Raw genomic sequence first — 20,714 nt, 5'->3', positions numbered from 1 at the left:
TTTTTTACATTTTTTTAATTCATTAATTATGTGATTGATGCATGATTCATCTAATTTTTGATTTTTAAGATGAAATCGTGAATGTGTAGTTGATTTTTGATTTAACGTATTTTTGGCAACATTGTTATTTTAAAGATAATTGATTTAGGAAATAAAAAATCATTTTCCATTAAAAAAGATTTCATGGAGCCATAAAATATTTTCCAAGTTTTTCATTGTGCCACGTCAAATAAATTTCCTTTAAAAAAATAAATGACTTTTTTAATGGAAATTAAACCGTTATTATCCGGGGCAAGACGATTTTTCAAGATTTAGTTATCTTATTTTAAGAAAAATAATATTTTATTAGTTTAAATTTACATTTTATTACCAAAAAAAATAGTAAATGATGGGGCTAGAATTAACCAGAAGCTAGAATCAACCAAATCAACAAGAAACTAGAATCAACGTGGAGCTCCGGTGAATGAGAACGCTTTAAAAAAATTTATTATTATATAGAGAATGTTGTAAACGGGTCATAACTTTTTGATTAAATTAGGATCTGGATCGTAGAACATGCACTTGCTGCACTAGGGTCGTACACTGACAAAGACTGTCAAGTCAATTGTTAGTTGACTTTTTGAATAAGGTCTAGTTAACCTCCATCTTGACCAAGTTAACTTGTTAGTTATTGTGTGTAATACTGTTGGCTCGTGTCAGAACTGGAAGTCCAGATTAATTAATCCCATTTCTGTGATGCTATCAGAGTATGCAACACCTGACTCGATATCCATATTATAGGTGCAGGCACTTGTGATGAGGACAATTTTGACTTTGGCTTTAGCTAGTAATTACATTAAGCATCTAACTGGGAAAAAACAATGCTCTCGGTGGTCCAGATGGTACAGTCAAACAAACATCTTAATTAAGACGCACGTGCAATGCACCTACCGACTTGTCATTCCGTTACAAAACATAGGGAGTAACAAACTAAAACATTAAGGCGGAAAAATCCGCCTTCAAATTTCAAATAGAAGCAATACAAACTACTGTTACAAAATTCTATTTCTTGTAAGTGAAAAAATCATATACATAGAACCTTGCCGACACCATCAAAAGGTTAACATCCTACCTACAACTTACCTCGGTGTTGAGGGCCTAATTCCATATAGCGTTCAACTTCTGCCTGCACATGTTGTGTAACCTAAAAAAGGTTCAACTTTTCCTTAGCGGCTCTATGTCGGATACGATCACGCGTTCAACTTCTGCCTGCACATGTTGTGCAACCTAAAAAAAGGTTCAACTTTTCCTTAACGGCTCTATGTCGGATACGATCACGCTCACGTACAGTAGACCTCTGCTCCTCCGTCATATTTGGCCTACAGATTCTTTGTCGATCACGATTCATTTCTCATTGAGTGGCCAGCTGCTCTGCAGTCATGGTTTATCTCTGACTAACAGAGGGAGTTCCAATAGTTTCTATTTTTCGCATCATTTAAACCCGAGTTGTGTGTATTTGTGATTTAAAAAAAAATTGGTAAGGATCATTCATAATTTTGCTGAGAATATTAATACTCGAATCAGTTTCTACTGGAACTTAGTCATCTTAATCAAATTTATTCGTGAAAGAATCAATTTGCTTGTCTCACTATTCATAAAAATTAGAGTTGTGATTTAACCTTAGTAATCTGATGAGATCCACTTCTTAGAGCGTCCACAGTGGTGCGAGTATAACCAAAGACCAAAAAAAAAGACCAAATTTGGGTTTAATCCGTCATGTGGCGTAGTGGGAAAAGAGTATATTTGGTCGCGCGTTGATAAACATTACGCCTGGGATCAGGCGTTGGTAAAGATAACGCCCGAATGGGGCGTTGGTAAAGATAACGCGCGAGTGGGGCGTTGGTATAGTATACGCTTCAGAAACAAAAAAAAAAAAAAAAAAAATGGGGCGGAGGTATAAAGCCCGCCCCATGTAAGTTTTGAAAATTTGTGAAAGTGGGGCGTTAAGTATATCAACGCCCCGTTTCATGCGTACATTATATTAACGCCCCATCGGGCGTACATTATATCAACGCCCCGTTTCAGGCGTACATTATATCAACGCCCCGTTTCAGGCGTACATTATTTCAACGCCCGATGAATGGCGGAGATTATATCAACGCCCGATGTGTAGCGGAGATTATATCAACGCCCGACTATATTTGGATTTGGTCCTGATCCCAGATCAAATTTGGTCTGGATTTTACTCTTTGATCAAATTTTGATCGATGGTCCGTCCCACTACGCCAGCCCACTCGACTGAAAATTTGGGTTTACTCGTCCATTGTCCCATCAACATCCTTCAATTGAGGTTTCCCATATATGCTGCAGGGGTCAAGATCTTCCTTGTCCCATCAACATCCTTCAATTGAGGTTTCCCTTTTGCAGTCCATCCAGCACATTCTAAGGAAGACACTAAATTCAATCTCTAAAAGCTATTGTAACCCCTATCTTTTTTTGATTTGTTTAATCTACATTTTCATTGTAATATGTATCTATCAAAACCATATTTCTTAAAATTCTAAAATGGTAGTTACCTTCAAACTAATTTCTCGTTATACTTAACAATTGGGCAAGGTGGAACTTGCAAGATAATTCCGCAACCTGCAAAATGACATTGAACTATCAATTTAGGTATAAGTGGATACTTGTAAAAGTGCAAGTAGGTCATTCAACTGCAAAATAAAAAAAATCCTGTTGGTTTGCATTAAATATATGCGTCTGTTTCTTACATAGATCACCTATGTTAAGTAATAGATCACCATACGGCTCAACTTGGGGTAAATTAAGGCTCAACTCTGGAATCAGACTGAACTTAGAGAAAAGTACATAATATATGTATTTTCCATATGTCCTTTCACCTATGTTCTTCACCGTGAGACTTAACTTAGAGAAAAGTACATAATATATGTATATTAGATCACTGCAAGTTCTAGAAAAAAAAGGGAAAATACAAAATAGAAGCTAGCACCTGAGAACCATCAGTTCCGTACTTTCTCATTTGTTGGAAAACTTGGACTTGCTTTGCAAACTAACCTCTAGTTCAAGCTCAGTTATATAAGACCCCCTAAACCCCATGGAAAACTTGAATACTCAAATGACCTTTTCATGTATTTTCAGCATTAAGAATGCCGTTCACCCTCACCAGAACTTCTCAACCCTCTGTAAATTCCATCACCACCTACTCTTGCTTCAATAACTATAAAGCACAACTGAAAATCAGATATCAGTTGTTAATGAAAGTAAGATTGCAAAAGGATTCAAAAGAAACCAGGAAAACTAAACATTACTTTCTATGGGGATTTAAACAAACAAAGTATGGATAAATAATAATTAAACATTTAACCCCTAACTAAAAATTAGTGGAACTGAGTTTCTTGGTTTCAACTAAAATTCAACTAATACCCAAAATTAGCTCTTCAACTGATACCCAAAATACAGATTTGATTAAAAAAAAAAGTCAAAATGTACAAAGAATCGAAAATACCTGTAATCATAATATCAAACATCAAAAATACATCATGGTGGTGTTGATGCTGGTGGTGGACGACTCACTTAGGAGCGGAGGAGCGCGGTGGTGGTGATTCTTTTGAATGAGTAGGGTGGTGGTGGTGGTGATTCAACAGTATCCGAAGCAGGTGGAAGAGGATGGTGGGGGTGATTTAATTAGTTTCATAAAACCCTAAAACACCAAACTTAAAACCCCCAATTTCAATAGGAAAACCCTTGGAAAGAAGATTAGTATGAGCATAGATTAAATCTCAAGGTTATTAGTGAATAGAAATTGAATTGAAGTTGGAGAATATCGAAGGTTTGGATTTAATCAGATTAACGATCATCGTTCACATTTGAGATTAGATTTCTGCTCTGAAACCTAGTTCGAAGAATCGAGAGAGGAAATGAGAATTCCTCTTCGAGATCTATCATATATATTTTTTATTTTTAGGTCCTTAATATTTTTATCATTTCATTAGAAGCCCTAACAATTTATAAATATTATTCCCAAATCCATATTGGATGGACGGCTGTAATTAAATTCCTTGTTTTGAAGTTATCTGATCCGACGGACTGCACAAAAAGTACACACGGAAACTTGAGGTCGTACCAAAAGAGGCCTCTTTTCTTTATATCTTTGTTTAATTATTAAGATATAAAGAATTTCTTCCTTATTCTTGGACACCAAGTCTTATATCTATATAAATAGAGGCTTAAACATTATATTCTGTACGTATTAATGAGAATTTCTTCCTTATTCTTCCCCTATTTTCTACTTCCTCCGTCCCACTCCTAAGTGACCTATTTGAAATTTGCACAATTTTTAAGGCAAGCAAGGAAAATATTATTTTTAAGCATTTTTTACAATTATACCCTTATGAATAATAACTATCGAAATTTAGAAATGGTTTACCTCTCAAAATACTCCACGGATGTTCACAAACTTCATACCATTGAAAAGCATTTTAAAACACATACGTAACGAATATAAACATGCCTATCAAATTATGCATATTTCGTATATTCTTTATAATTAACTAAAAGGATAGTTCCGGAATATCTCATTGTTTAATGATATAGATCACTTATCATTGGGACAAAATCTAAAATCAAATAGGTCACTTAGAAGTGGGACGGAGGGAGTATTTCCTTCTCCTTTCACAATACGTTATCAGTCATGCTGCTTTACCAACCAAGTAAAAATATTTTTTCTTCCTCCGTATGTGGGACCGGACGGGCCAAACTTTCAAATGCGAACACAATATGGAGAGACTTGGATCGGAACTACGGAGAGATTTCTCAACTTTTCTTAACTTCTAATACTGAATTTGTTTTATATACTTTTGTCACGTAGACCAAGATTGTAGCATCTTGGTCCACTTTGATATCAGTACTAACATTATTTTAATCTTTTGTAAATTTAAGTTGGATCAAGATCCATGTTACCTCAAACTGTTTTCATTGAGCACAAGGACAAGACATCAAAACGCCAATATACCGTGTATGTTTGTTTTTTAAGCCTAACGTTTTTAGGGGCCACCCCAAAGGATTTAGGGGCCATCAATTTATACCCAGCCAAAAACTCTAGTTAAGGGGTACCCTATATGATATTGAAGTTACATAAATGCCCTTATGGTAAAACTGTATAAAAACCAAATCAAAAACAATTCTACTCATTTCAACTCTTCTTCTTCCAGTTTCATATTATATTCCGATTGTGGAAGAAAAAAAAAAATTCCGCTCCAAAGTCAAATGGCCCCAATTAGGTAAGAATCTATCATTTTTGGGGTTTATTTCGCTTTAATTCGGCGAATCGAGAAAAAATAATTCTAGGGTTTTCGGTTATTTATCCAGATTCGGGCGATATTCATGCTCCTTTACTTCCGAATGTAGTCGTGTTCTTCATTTCTCAAGAACATCGACAGTATTCGGGAGAAATATTTGATGGTTATCAGCCGAATATTGTTGGCCATATCTTCCTGGATACAAACTGGTAATAATCGGTAGTTTAATGAATTTTTTGTCTCCTGAATATATTTAAGTAGACACACAGTATTCGGAAGTACACTCACTACCGAATATATATACATATATTGAAAAATCTCAAAATTTCTGATATAGGAAAAATCCCATTTTGGGGCCAGTATTTATTCGGAAGACAATATAATGTTATATACTTCCGATTATTTCAATTTCAAAATTTGAAAAGTATAAGTTTTTCCCAAATTCTGATTTTTGGGCCATCGTACATTCGGAACTTTACAAAACAATTATCCTCCGAATATAGCAAGTTCAAAACAAACCACGCCTTGGCTCTAGGTGGTTCCAAGGGCCAATATAGAATGTTAGACAGCCCATATTCGGAAGTTTGGGTAACTAATTATACTTCCGATTATTTCAATTTCAAAATTTGAAAAGTATAAGTTTTTCCCAAATTCTGATTTTTGGGCCATCGTACATTCGGAACTTTACAAAACAATTATCCTTCGAATATAGCAAGTTCAAAACAAACCATGCCTTGGCTCTAGGTGGTTCCAATGGCCAATATAGAATGTTAGACAACCCATATTCGGAAGTTTGGGTAACTAATTATACTTCCGATTATTTCAATTTCAAAATTTGAAAAGTATAAGTTTTTCCCAAATTCTGATTTTTGGGCCATCGTACATTCGGGACTTTACAAAACAATTATCCTCCGAATATAGCAAGTTCAAAACAAACCACGCCTTGGCTCTAGGTGGTTCCAAGGGTCAATATAGAATGTTAGACAGCCCATATTCGGAAGTTTGGGTAACTAATTATACTTCCGATTATTTCAATTTCAAAATTTGAAAAGTATAAGTTTTTCCCAAATTCTGATTTTTGGGCCATCGTACATTCGGAACTTTACAAAACAATTATCCTCCGAATAATATAGTCGTGTTTAGAAATACTAACTTAATCGGTAGATAAGAATTTAAGTTTTCCACCGAATGTCTTATTCGGAGGTAATACGTGTATCGTTAACAACCGATTGTAGTGCACCAATGATACGAAACCTCAACGGCCATATTTTCAGAAACCTCAACGGCCATATTTTCAAAAATTAGATCCGTTGGAACTCTAATCTATATAAGGAGGGTAACCCCTCTCAGTTATTATTGAGTAACAAATCTGAATGAAAAACCTTTTCAATGACAAGTCCATCATCAATCGACAACATACTTCGAAGATGCAAGCGAACAACTACATCAATTGCAGCAAGGGAAGAAGAAATACAAAAAAGGAACAAACAACCCAAAAAAATTAAACCATCGTTAGTGGCAACGGAGGAGGAGGATGAGTAAATCAAGGCTAAGAAGCGAGGTCAAGAACAATTCCATCATAGAGAAAGATTAAAACAAGTTGAGGAAGAGACCGAATGGATAAAAAAAAATTATTACATTGTGAAAGATCTACCCAAAGAACAGCAGGACGATCGTATATTTTGGATTAACGTTTCATTGGGTCCTTTTGTTGGTAAGTACAAGAAGCCACGCCACAATTATGAACCATCCCATGTTTCTTCAAGGGTGCACCATGTTATAAAATTGTGCACCGAGTACAACCGTATTCTTGCTAGGCACAGAGACGACAGGTTTGCGGCACAAGATGCTTATTCCAAGTGGAGAGGAGAGTCGTTTCTACATTTCGAAGCCGCGTTGATTGTTGCATCTCGGACTGGGAAAAAAGAATAACATGTGATGTTTGAGTGCTGTAAATTCAAATTTTTAATATTAATCGGCGGTTTGATAAAATATGGAATTCCCGAATATGATTAATCTTATTGAAGTGTTATAATACTGTTGTTCTGATTACATAGTTTCAAAAAAAATTATAATCGTGCCTCGAAAAAAAACGATCAAACATCGTCATCATCCGAGGGGATCAATTCGAGTAACTCAGCGGGAAAGTTGTTGTCCATAACACGATCCCAATCAACCATGTTGGACTCATATTGTTTCACCCAATCCTTGCAATGGTTCATCGGGAAGTAATCGTGCCACTTACTCAACGGAGGTAACGGACAATCTTCTTTACTCTTAAACCGATAAAATGCATTTCATTCACAAATGCCATTACGATTCTTCTATCTTTAACCGACTCGTCGCAAGCCGTTCTTGTGGGTGCAAACGTCATGCTAAGTCCATACATAGGAGGAACGAAGAAATGTACCACGCAATTCAAAACGTCCGCTAGGAGATATCCAAATTTAGGCATTGTCATCCAATACTTGGATCCGATTGTCTTCAATCCCTTTCGACACTTCACACGCGCAACTAAGTCTTTGAACTCTTGTTCTTTGTCGTATCTATCTCCTCGCCTCATCATCTCCATATAAAAACCCTTGTCCTTCACTAGTTGTACCGCCATCTTATTTCTTAAATATTGGCATTGGGTGACATCTTCGATATCCGCCTCTCTAAAGTAACCCATTTGTTCCGTAGCAACGTGAAACCCACAATTTCCATCCCCATCAACCTCGTCGGTCGACAAAACAAATGGAATGATAAGTGGAGGGAGTTGTTCCAAATACTCTTTGTATATTGTATATGTGGATCGATTTGGTCTTCCATTAAGATCTCTAGGGCAACGAAGAGTACCTTTGTCCTCTTTTATAGTAAGAATTTCCATTGGTTGGGTTTGTTGCGAGGCGTTCATTTGCTCAACAACTTCTTCGACAACATTGGGTTGACTTACTTGAGAAGGCTCTGTAGAGATCTTTGGCCTTACTTGTCGGGTGGTTGGTCCACTTTGATCATTTCTTGGACGACCTCTTTTCTTAGGTTCCGGCTCATCTTCAAATTCGGCTTCCGAACACTCGTGCCTAGACAATATTCTTTTATTAGACAAATACTCCTTCAACTCTTTTCTTTGGATGGTCCTCGACACTTCGGTGTTCGGCCTACCGGTGTTCTTTTGCTTAATAGGTTCATCAACCTCCCTTAAACAAGGGTGAAGGGCTTCCTCCAAATTATGCATCAATATTTGCTTTTTGGTGCCGTTTGATGTAGCGTAACGCTCGGCTATTCGTGCATACAATTCCGACTCGAAGAAAGACGGACCATCAACTACCGGGGTGTTCGGAGTGAAATTTAATTGCTTCCAAAATGGGTGAATATCATCGATGTCAATCACTTCAACATACCTACCCAACTTATGACGACATGGGAGTCCAATACCTATCATATCCTTGCAAACACAAACCGTATTCTCGTCATCATAAGTTTTATATAACTTCAATTGTTTCATCATGCGATTTATTGCCCATCTTGAAACTTTATGAACAACTCCCCTTAGAAGCAATTTTTCCTTAATATGTTCCATCGGGAATTGGTGTACACTAAATTGCATACATTTCCTAATCTTTACGAGATCACGATTGGTGAATTCATGGATTGCTTCTTGGATCGACACAACTCCATTTTGACTACCAATTAGTATTTTCTTTAGTCGACCATGAGACCCCTCCGCAATGCTTGTCGCCTCGTTCTTGAAGTTACGATATTCATATGTCCATGCAAACACAAACCTCTCCTTAATCGTTAACCATTGTGTTTTACAATACTCAACCGGTTTTGGGTAGTCCGTGCTGTATTCATCCTCAAATTTCTTCAAGTTACATTCGTAAATTTCCTCGGTCATCGACCAAACGATTTTGTCCCATGCTTTCATGAACATTTTCCAAATTATTCCATCCTCCTTCCACTTTTCTTCAAATAGCCTATCCTCTTCCTTACGTTCTTCCAAGGTTAATTTACTAATGCGCTCATCCTCTTCCTTTGACCTCTTGGTACCCTTCCTTGGTCTTTTAGCTTGGAAATGATGATGGCAATTGGTTTTGAGATTGCATTGAATGTGCCACGTACATTGCAAGTTTTGGGCTTCCGGAAACACTACCGCTATTGCATGCATTAAGGCTTGATCGTTATCCGTTACAATAACCCTTGGAAAATTATCACCGTTATAAATGGACCTCAACGTCTCCAACATCCAAATGAAACTCACATTGTTCTCATGATCCATTAAACCCCATGCAATCGTAAACGTGTTTTTGTCCGAAGTATGGCAAGCAATGTTCAACAACGGCATGTTATACTTGTTTGTCTTATAAGTAGCATCTATCAACAAAATTTGATGAAAGCATTGAGCCAATTGGATCATTTCGGGATGTGCCAAGAAAATACGAACCACTATACCATCCTTTTCTTCCCTTCTCAAGGTGTAGCCGTGTAACTCCGCTAACCACTCCGATTGTTGCATGACCGTTCTACCATCCCAATCAGTCCTTTTGATCGTAGCTAGGGCCGACTTAATTGTAGACAAAGAAGACAAGTTGTCGGGATCGTCCGCCTTTATTTTACTTAAGATCGCACTCGCTTTTTGGATCCGCATAGACCTCACCGTCTGCATTTGATGTGGTTTTAACTTGGCAACCATTACATGTCCAATTAAATCCAACGGATCATCATGGTTGTGACAACCGTTATCAACTTTATACATTTTATACTCTTTACCTTTAATACCATCGGGCTTATAGAAGACAATCTTAAATGGGCATCCTATCTTCTTGGTATTGCTTCGGTATTTCCTATTCGTCTTCCGTATGTACTTACTATTCTTTCCCTCGTGACTCTTTCGCGTCCCACCTCGCTCACAAATCATTTCAAATCGAGTGTCACTAACATGATTATTTTGAACTACCACGCACATGTTATCTTTTGCCTTGTTCATAAGCCATTCCTTTGCCTCCTTCTTACTTCCAAATGTCTAAACGTGCATAAAACAAAACAAACCTAATAAGCATAACCATTTAACATATAAATTTTGAAAAAAGAAAAAAGTAGTAATGAGTATACCAAATCGTTTGCATAGTATAGGGAAGTGTCGGGCCTCAAATAGAAGTCATCAACAAACTCTTCAACGGCCTGCATATGAAAGCAACAAATTATTATACAATAATCGGAGGTTATTAAATAAGTCAAACTTCCGAATATTCTATATTCGGAATCCTATCGGTTACCCAAAACACCCGATCTATGCAAATGAATGTACACAGTTTACTGAGTGAAAAAAATGATATATTCGGAGGTAATTAAATAAGTCAAACTTCCGAATACTTTATATTCGGAATCCTATCGCTTACCCAAAACACCCGATTTATGCAAATGAATGTACACAGTTTACTGAGTGCAAAAAATGATATAATCGGAAGCTAAAATATATAGTAAAACAGCCGAATATAAATAACCGGGAGATAACTTTAATCGATAAACATCCGATTTTCAAGTTTTCGGAAATTTTATTTTGAGGCCACTGGGCAGTCAAATAATGTTAAACTATTACCGATTGTAAAGGATAAGAATACTGAGTTTTGAAATTTTCTGAGGAATTCGTTTTTGGGGCCATTCGGAGGTAAATAACTCTACATAACTACCGAATGTAGATATTTTTGGAAAACCAGTTTGGGGTTTTTCTCATATTCGGCAGTAAATTAGTATCTTGTAACTACCGAATATACATATTTGGTACTCAGCGTGTTATATTAGTAAGTTTAATCTAGAAATTATCTACCGAATCTGGGTAGTTCATGGCATTCAATGCATGCAATAATCGAGTATTTGAGTTTCTTAACACAATACCTGTGTTTTACATGCATCGTTAGCTTCAATATCATGCGATTCTCCATTTTCTTCCATGAAAGGGTCGTCTATGTTTTCCTCTCCACAAAAGTTTGGATCATTCAACATATACCCCAAATCGTCTTCTCTAAACGGTCGTGAACCCTCAACATTTTGTTCTTCGTCATGATTCTCACCTTCTTCTTCCTATCCATCCATTTTTGTAGTGATAAAATGAGTTTTCTCTTTTTTTCCTTCACCTTCTTCTCTATAACTCTAACAACTCAAAAATTAAAAAGAAATGGAAAAAATGAAACACAAATCATTCTAATACTGCACCGACTACAATCGGAAGTATGGGAACGATTTTGGCTTCCGATTGCATTCGGAGGGTAACAATGTTATCATATCCTCCGAATATATAAGGGTAATTTCGCCATTACGAATTACGCGAGATAAGGGCTGGCTACATTTTCCCTTTGGGTGACCTTTTTTTTTTATTGTTGGCCCCTAAATCCTTTTGAGTGGCCCCTAAAAACGTCAGGTTTTTAAGGGTTATTGCGTTGTCTTATTTTTCTTGTGTATATATTTTTTTTTTCTAGTTAATGAAACCATTAACGGTGAATGATGCTTTCCCCTTTTCAACGCGCATCATGTTGTATTTCTCTGTGGAGGATTTTACATATATTCCCTAGTTTATGGGACGTGGGTGATCAACTTACCAAATAAGTTCAATCATCCTTTCTTCTCTAATCTTTTTTTATAGAGAAAAAAAAATCCATTAAATAATGGTTTACGGTTTCTATTACTCTAATGAAACTGTAATCACCAAACGTTGGTGTTGTCGTAATTTGACTACTTTTACAGTGGTGTTCACATGTATGGTTCAACAACCTACGTCAAGTTAAGTTTGGTATCTCCGTCCATTGGATGGAGATCATGTGATCTCTATATTCAGTTTTATCCATATGCGCGCAATGAGTAAAAGGATTTTTTTTTCAATCCTCGATATCGCATAAATCAATTGATATTGATTTTCTCTTCTCTCCCAAATCGATGAGATGAGATGTGAATAAATTGTCATTCTAAATTATTTTTAAGCCAATATGGTTTTATTCCTTACAAGTAAACCATTCATAATTAACATTAATTGGTTTCTATTCCTTACAAGAAACCATCATTAATCAACCACAAATTGGATTTTTCTAAACGAATATCGATTTGTTTTTTTCTATCAAATCTTAAAATTATATATCGATATCTTGGTATTACCAATTACAAATTCCAGTGTACGGAGAATTGCTGCATTCTTGAGGGATATTTAACAATTTTTAGTTGTCTTCCTTGTATTATTCTCCAAAAATTAGAATTTGTTCCACTAGTAGTTCAAATTGGACACTAAAGATCAAAGGGTGCTTGAGCGACTTAATTGATCTTTTTATAATTAGTCCCTGAGCGACTTAATTAATATTTTTATAAACTTCTTTTGCTAACATAAGTGTCAATAATTTTATCTTTTGGAGAGTTCGCATAAGTGTTAGCCTATATAATTAGTCCTTGAGCGACTTAATTGATCTTTTTATAATTAGTCCCTGAGCGACTTAATTAATATTTTTATAAACTTCTTTTGCTAACATAAGTGTCAATAATTTTATCTTTTGGAGAGTTCGCATAAGTGTTAGCCTATATAATTAGTCCTTGAGCGACTTAATTGATCTTTTTATAAACTTCTTTTGCTAACATAAGTGTCAATAGTTTTATCTTTTGGAGAGTTCGCATATTTTATATGCTTTTGTACCAATTAAATTTTGGGTTCTAAACGTAATCCATGGTTGATGTTAAATATGTATGTCTATTAAGACTACAATTTTTTATGTCGAAAGACATATTTTATAATAAGTATATGTCTCGAATTAATCGGATAATACTATACGAAACTTGTTTTCGTAAAAGTAGATAATATTTCCGTCATAATCAGGGGGAATATACATTACGTTTCTCCCCTCATCTTTATCAAATCGAAAAGGCTGTAATTTACTAGGCGTGAAAATATCTCTTATAGCTTTTATATAATCTTATGCCGTTTGAAAAGGCAAACTCAATCACATCTAGGAAGCATGTAGCATTTTTTTTATATATGCTACAGATAGCTCCAACAGAGCCTATCATAATATGATTCACATTCTCAAATTCATATCTCCTTATTTGAATAGTAGGAGATTATCACGCCCGAGGCACTGGTACCAGTAATTTTGAATTTAAAAAAAAAAGGTATGCATACACTGGAAATTATGTGAGATCGTGATAAGATAATATGATTGTCGAATATTCATTTATGGTAGCTACTAAAATAAAATAAATGATGGTGGTTCTTAACCCCTTTGCAGAGAAATATCGACATATGTGATTGGTTGGCATGCAATCCAAAGTGGTTTGGATTAATTTCTCGATTGACACATTTTTGGATCCAAAAATTAACACCTTAAAAATGCCAGGCCTATTAATTACAGGTTGGTGTATTCATAATGCGTCGTTATACGAGAAAATTATTTATTTGTAAAAACGATTTGAGGGTCTTATTTTATTTTATTTTCTTGAAGACCCCTGGGATTGATTCAATAAGTGTTCTTTTTATATAATGCACTTATTGTGGTAGTTCTTTAAGAACTCATATTGCATTCACACAAGAAATGTAGTCGGAGAACATATTCAATTTGTAATCCTTGGAGGATTCAAATTATATTAAGGCATCCACCTAACTCGATTATGTCAGGATTAATAATCCTTCTATGTGTTTTTAGAAATTTTGTACAAAAGCAAAGATCCAGATTAATTAGTTGATGATATGAACTTTACATGTCTCTTGAGGAGTCCTTAAAAACACAAAAATCCACGCTTTAGCAGCATAGATTCTATTTTCTTTCTTTCTTTCTTAAATTTGCAGTTAGAATTATGCTAGCTTAAACTCGTCTTTGATATAGACTAGAGTTATGATTTTGATGCTTGTTTTTTTTAATACTCATATAGTTGAGTTAGCATCCATAAATCGTCAAAAGTTGTACTCTTTTCCCTTCGTTTCAGGTTTTGTCCCGTGTGGTTTTCTTGACAAGGTTTAACGAGGCAACATCTCGCAGACGATGAATTCTTATTCAAAATGTTGATATTGTGCTCTTTTTCCTTCGTCCATATATTTTTTCCCATTGGGTTTTTAATGGCAAGGTTTTAGTGAGACAAACTATTCAACATGGTGGTCATCCAAGGGGGAGTTATATCAAATTTTGGTTATTTGGTGGATTCCCACCATTAACTGGGTCATTTTGTTAGACCAAGTTAACATAAGAACCCCTTAGGAATTTGAAAGTCATTGTGATCCACATATGGCATGAGCACAAATTCAGTTTTCTTCACTTATGGTAATTTATCTACATCTTGGCTCTATGTTGAAGAAACTACATCAACAACTTCTGCAAATCATCTCGGGAAGCTAGCAATCCATGACAAAAGTTCTCAATGTGTTGAAGAAGAATGTAGACTCGCAAAAGTATTAATCGAAGGCATTACTGCTTGTGCAACACAAATGAAAACTTCATCAACTATCCGACATCTTCATGAAAGCACAATCCTCTTCTGCATTCAATAAATTCGTTCTTCAAAACTGGAAAGTCTCGACTCAAAGATTTGCACGCCAAGATTTGACTGAAGTATTTATCAGGGGAGCACCATCATCAAATTAAGGTGCATTCACTGGACTTTATCGCTTTGTACTCTTTTTCCTTCGTCAAGGTTTTGTCCCACTTGGTTTTCCTTGTCAAGGTTTTAATGAGGCAACATTTGTGTGTCCAACACTGTTTCGAGTCTTTAAATTCTTATGAAATTTCAGGTTTTTCTCATTTGAGTTTTTCTGGTATGCTTGTAATGACTTAGCCACAGTGGTCATCATGGGGAGTGTTATAAACCATTATTTAATTACTAAGATGCCCTTCGTGTCTAAGATTAGGGTTTACATATCTTGGACACCAAGTCTTCTATCTATATAAATAGAGGCTTAAACATTGTATTCTATACACACATTAATGAGAATTTCTCCCTTCTTCTTCCCCCTATTTTTTGTCTCCTTCTCCTTTCACAATAAGTAAGATTAAAATGCGGTAAGAGATCTAAAAATCTCACCTTTATGATTTCGCTGTTGAGAATATACTATCACGAAAATGAATAAATCCATCGTTCTCCAAATAAAATGACCCATTATTCCAATCAAGAACCAAACTAAAAAAAATATTACTAAAACAGTATACTTATTATCGGTGTAGGGAGTATAATTTCTTGCAACACCCATCTCAAGCTCATGTAATGAACGAATTAGGTGGAGGCGCTGCTTCTGTCCCTGTACTTATTCAGTTTCAAAGAAGAAATAGGTTGAGCCGTTGACGGGAAAGTATCCATGTGTATTAGAAATCTAAGTATGTAAAAAAAATAATCAAACATAAACAAATGGTTAAGTTATAAAACAGGCCGGATTAGTTGTCCCTTTAAGTTTTTAACTAGTGTTAGGATACTATGTCATTTAAGCACTTTTTAAGGGAATTTTTGTAAACAAAATAACGGTCAAATCTACTACCCTAATGCATCAAGTGCATGTTTTACGACCCATACCCTAATTTGACTAAAACGTTAAGACCTTTTTACAAAATATATCTTTTGTTTAACATGTGCATTAATAAAACCTATGATAACGGTAACACCGAGCATTCTCAACATTAATAGGTGATTGTGCCTGAAAAAGAATTCAGATACCTCCCAGTTCTCGTCATTATTGTATCCTTTAGTAACGAAAGCTAAGCACCCACATCTGAGAAAGAATATGCAGATACCTGGATTCTCCTCATACTCCTCGTCCTCATACAAACGTCATCAACACTTGGTTCTTCATTTTCCATGACCATCTATCAACAAAAAGAAAATTAAGAAAAACTAGGATTGCTCTCTTCAAATAATAAGAAGGAACACAAATTATTTTGGACAACGACAAATTAAAAATCCAGAATCCAACGAACAAATCAAAATTAAAATCCCAACATAGAAATTAAAATTACGTGTTAAGAAACTTGCACTATTATTCGTATTAATTTGAAGAAAAGTGAGTGAGATTTGTTGTTGAGTTTTCTAGCATATGAGAATTCACAAAAGAACTGAGAACATTAGGGGTCGCATTATTATTGTCAAGAGAAACCGGGTTTTTCAATTTAATTTGAAATTTAGATAAACGACTAAGATTTATATCTACCAATTCAATGAGAGAATTTCAAAATTTTGCATAGCAATTTCAACAACTTCAGTTATGTACAACAATCTCTGCAAATATGATACTCTTGGACCTTTACGAAATTAAAAGCACAGAAAGTTGGAATTTGTTCATCTGAGTCTTCAAAAATTAACAGAAAGTGAATATAATAAACGAGGTAGACACGATCAAAAGTTGCTAGGATATCCACGAGTAAAAGTTCCAGTACGAAGACCGCACTTCTTGCTCCTTTTCCTAGCAGGAGGTTTCTCCTCAGCAACAGGTGCAGGAGCTTGCACCTCAGCAACTTGTTCAAGTACCTGACCAAAATATCACACATTTAATCAATGACTTTTTCGATTTTCTAAAAGCACATATGTCAGCTGAATAACAAACAAAATATTTTGACAGCATTTCATGACCATCATATTTTTTTTAATGAAAGGAAATTAGGATACAATCAATATGTAAACCTTTTTTTTTCATGACCATCATATTATTTTAATGAAAGGAAATTAGAACACAATCAATATGTAAACCTTTTTTTACAAAGATTGAGAGATTAGATTAGAACTAAATCAACGGAACCAAGGGGGATTTACAATATACCTACATGTATACTTCATACTTACAAAATACCCACAATAACCTACCAACATAGTAGAACATGATTTCTTATGACAATGCCACATTTTACGGAACTTGAAATGCATTGACAAATAGTCTTGTGAGTTATATAACATTATGAATGCAATACAATGATAACATAATCTATGCTTCCAATAAACAATGAGATCATAAACAGAATATTTTGACAGCATTTCATGTCCATCATATTTTATTTTAATGAAAGGAAATTAGAACACAATCAATATGTAAACCTTTTTTTTTCATGACCATTATATTTTTTTAATGAAAGGAAATTAGAACACAATCAATATGTAAACCTTTTTTTTCATGACCATCATATTTTTTTAATGAAAGAAAATTAAAACACAATCAATATGTAAACCTTTTTTACAACGATTGAGAGATTAGATTAGCACTAAATCAACGGAACCAAGGGGGATTTACAATATACCTACATGTATACTTCACACTTACAAAATACCCACAATAACCTACCAACATAGTAGAACATGATTTCTTATGACAATGCCACATTTTACGGAACTTGAAATGCATTGAAAAATAGTCTGTGAGTTATATATAACATTACGAATGCAATACAGTGATAACATAATCTATGCTTCCCATAAACAATGAGATTGTAAACACAATATTTTGATAGCATTCCATGACCATCATTTTTTTAATGAAAGGAAATTAGAACACAATCAATATGTAAACCTTTTTTTTCATGACCATCATATTTTTTTAATGAAAAAAATTAGAATACAATCAATATGTAAACTTTTTTTACAAAGATTGAGAGATTAGATTAGCAATAAATCAACGGAACCAAGGGGGATTTACAATATACTTACACGTATACTTCATACTTACAAAATACCCACAATAACCTACCAACATAATAGAACATGATTTCTTATGACAATGCCATAGTTTACAGAACTTGAAATGCATTGACAAATAGCCTTGTGAGTTATATATAACATTATGAATGCGATACAGTGATAACATAATCTATGCTTCCCATAAACAATGAGATTGTAAACAAAATATTTTGACAGCATTTCATGACGATCATTTTTTTTTAATGAAAGGAAATTAGACCACAATCAATATGTAAACCTTTTTTTCATGACCATCATATTTTTTTAATGAAAGGAAATTAGAACACAATTAATATGTAAACCTTTTTTACAACGATTGAGAGATTAGATTAGCACTAAATCAACGGAACCAAGGGGGATTTACAATATACCTACATGTATACTTCACACTTACAAAATACCCACAATAACCTACCAACATAGTAGAACATGATTTCTTATGACAATGCCACATTTTACGGAACTTGAAATGCATTGAAAAATAGTCTGTGAGTTATATATAACATTACGAATGCAATACAGTGATAACATAATCTATGCTTCCCATAAACAATGAGATTGTAAACACAATATTTTGATAGCATTCCATGACCATCATTTTTTTAATGAAAGAAAATTAGAACACAATCAATATGTAAACCTTTTTTTTCATGACCATCATATTTTTTTAATGAAAAAAATTAGAATACAATCAATATGTAAACTTTTTTTACAAAGATTGAGAGATTAGATTAGCAATAAATCAACGGAACCAAGGGGGATTTACAATATACTTACACGTATACTTCATACTTACAAAATACCCATAATAACCTACCAACATAATAGAACATGATTTCTTATGACAATGCCATAGTTTACAGAACTTGAAATGCATTGACAAATAGCCTTGTGAGTTATATATAACATTATGAATGCGATACAGTGATAACATAATTTATGCTTCCCATAAACAATGAGATTGTAAACAAAATATTTTGACAGCATTTCATGACGATCATTTTTTTTAATGAAAGGAAATTAGACCACAATCAATATGTAAACCTTTTTTTCATGACCATCATATTTTTTTAATGAAAGGAAATTAGAACACAATTAATATGTAAACCTTTTTTACAAAGATTGAGAGATTAGATTAGCACTAATGAACGGAATCAAGGGGGATTTACAATATACCTACATGTATACTTCATACTTACAAAATACCCATAATAACCTACCAACATAGTAGCACATGATTTCTTATGACAATGCCACATTTTACGGAACTTGAAATGCATTGACAAATAGTCATGTGAGTTGTATAACATTATGAATTGCAATATAGTGATAACATAATCTATGCTTCCCATTAACAATGAGATTGTAGACAGGAAGCTAACATATCTATGCAGTAGTTGAATCGAGGCAGATAAAAATTTAAAAGAATCATATGACATTCTCTACACCCTACCCTTACGACCTTACTTAGTACATAGTTGAACTATACTGGTAACATAATCATATTGTTAAGGGGATTCAGAAACGAAGGATACGACACTTCAAAAGTGATCATACTCTGAACCTACACTAACCTTAGTTAAGGTTTGATCATGTTAAATAATTCAACAAACTATATATTGTGTCAGCGATAAATGGCATAAGACAATGACATAAAAGAACAATAACCTAACCTAAGCTTGAGCGCCTACCACATGACCACCTTGATCAGCGTGACCACCTTGAGCTCTTTGAGAGTCTACAATCATTTGAAGTAACTCTAGAGCATGTTTAGCTCCAGGAATATCGTGGACAACGCACTGACGCTTTTCCTTAAAGATGAAAAAAATAAAATTAAAATACAATATAACATTGATACTCTGTCAATAGAACCACACTGAATTTTATTAAATCAAAGACTAACCTCCCACTGCTCATAGGTCTTCACAGGTATGAGTGCACTTTCCTGTTTACACCGAGGTTAACTAACTCCATGTAAGGATGTAGCTGCTTTAAATGCTGCAGAGTCAGCAGCATCCCATCCTACAACCACACCCACATTAGGTCTTATCTCAGGAAGGTCTTGCACAAGAAGGTTCTATTGATAGAGCAAAAAATTTTTTAGCATCACAGCATTATGGAAACATAAAAGTTTCCTTGTAAAAAGACTAACCTGGATCATAGGGCAAACTCCTACCCCCTTCTTTAAGTGTTTTGCCTGTGATTCTTTTGTGTGACGTCATTTATATTGAACATATTTGGAAGAAAATATAATCAAATAACAAGCATCATAATTAAGAGATTGAAAGAAAAAAACTACAACAACTTTTTAGAGATTAGGGTTTTAAATGAAGTTTTAAGATGAAAAAAACGTCATCTGTTAGATCATCAAATGAGTTACCCTAAAAAGGAAAATAAAATATCTCTCATAATATTTTCATGAAACAGCAAAAATGAAAAACAGATCTGCTATCCAGATTGACATGTATGGTATTGGGTGTTATTTCGTCAAGGATGTTGTTGAACTCTACATCTTCTATTATCCTTGACCATCGATGCCCGTGTTTAACGATACCAAACAATATAACTCTTATTTTAACTAGAGTCCATGAATTTCGGTTCACAATAACTTGATCCTCCATTAAGATTTCAAAAAAAAATTCTCTTAAAAGTCTCACAGAACAAAGTCTCTTCCTCTTCTGTTCTTGTCCAGAAGAAGAAGGAAGTGAAACCTTAAATGGGTAAAAAAAATATTCGGGTCACAATAACACTTTGTTTACACTC

General features: G+C 34.5%; 1 long non-coding RNA gene across 5 annotated transcripts; it reads right to left on the bottom strand.

Moving 5' to 3' along the window:
- Positions 1-892: 892 nt before the first annotated feature.
- On the bottom strand, positions 893-3,917 carry LOC113321038. Of its 5 annotated transcripts, none has more exons than XR_003346432.1 (4): positions 3,506-3,917; positions 2,751-3,230; positions 2,556-2,622; positions 893-1,458 (listed from the first exon to the last, which is right to left on the bottom strand). It is a non-coding gene; the product is annotated as an uncharacterized LOC113321038 (long non-coding RNA). The 5 variants fall into 5 exon arrangements; XR_003346431.1 differs by lacking the exon at positions 893-1,458 and adding an exon at positions 2,186-2,421; XR_003346429.1 differs by lacking the exon at positions 893-1,458 and having other exon boundaries at positions 2,186-2,622.
- Positions 3,918-20,714: the final 16,797 nt, after the last annotated feature.

Source organism: Papaver somniferum, chromosome 11 (genome assembly GCF_003573695.1).
Source record: "Papaver somniferum cultivar HN1 chromosome 11, ASM357369v1, whole genome shotgun sequence".
In the NCBI taxonomy this organism is placed as follows: Eukaryota; Viridiplantae; Streptophyta; class Magnoliopsida; order Ranunculales; family Papaveraceae; genus Papaver; species Papaver somniferum.
This window is presented reverse-complemented; position numbering and strand designations above follow the sequence as displayed.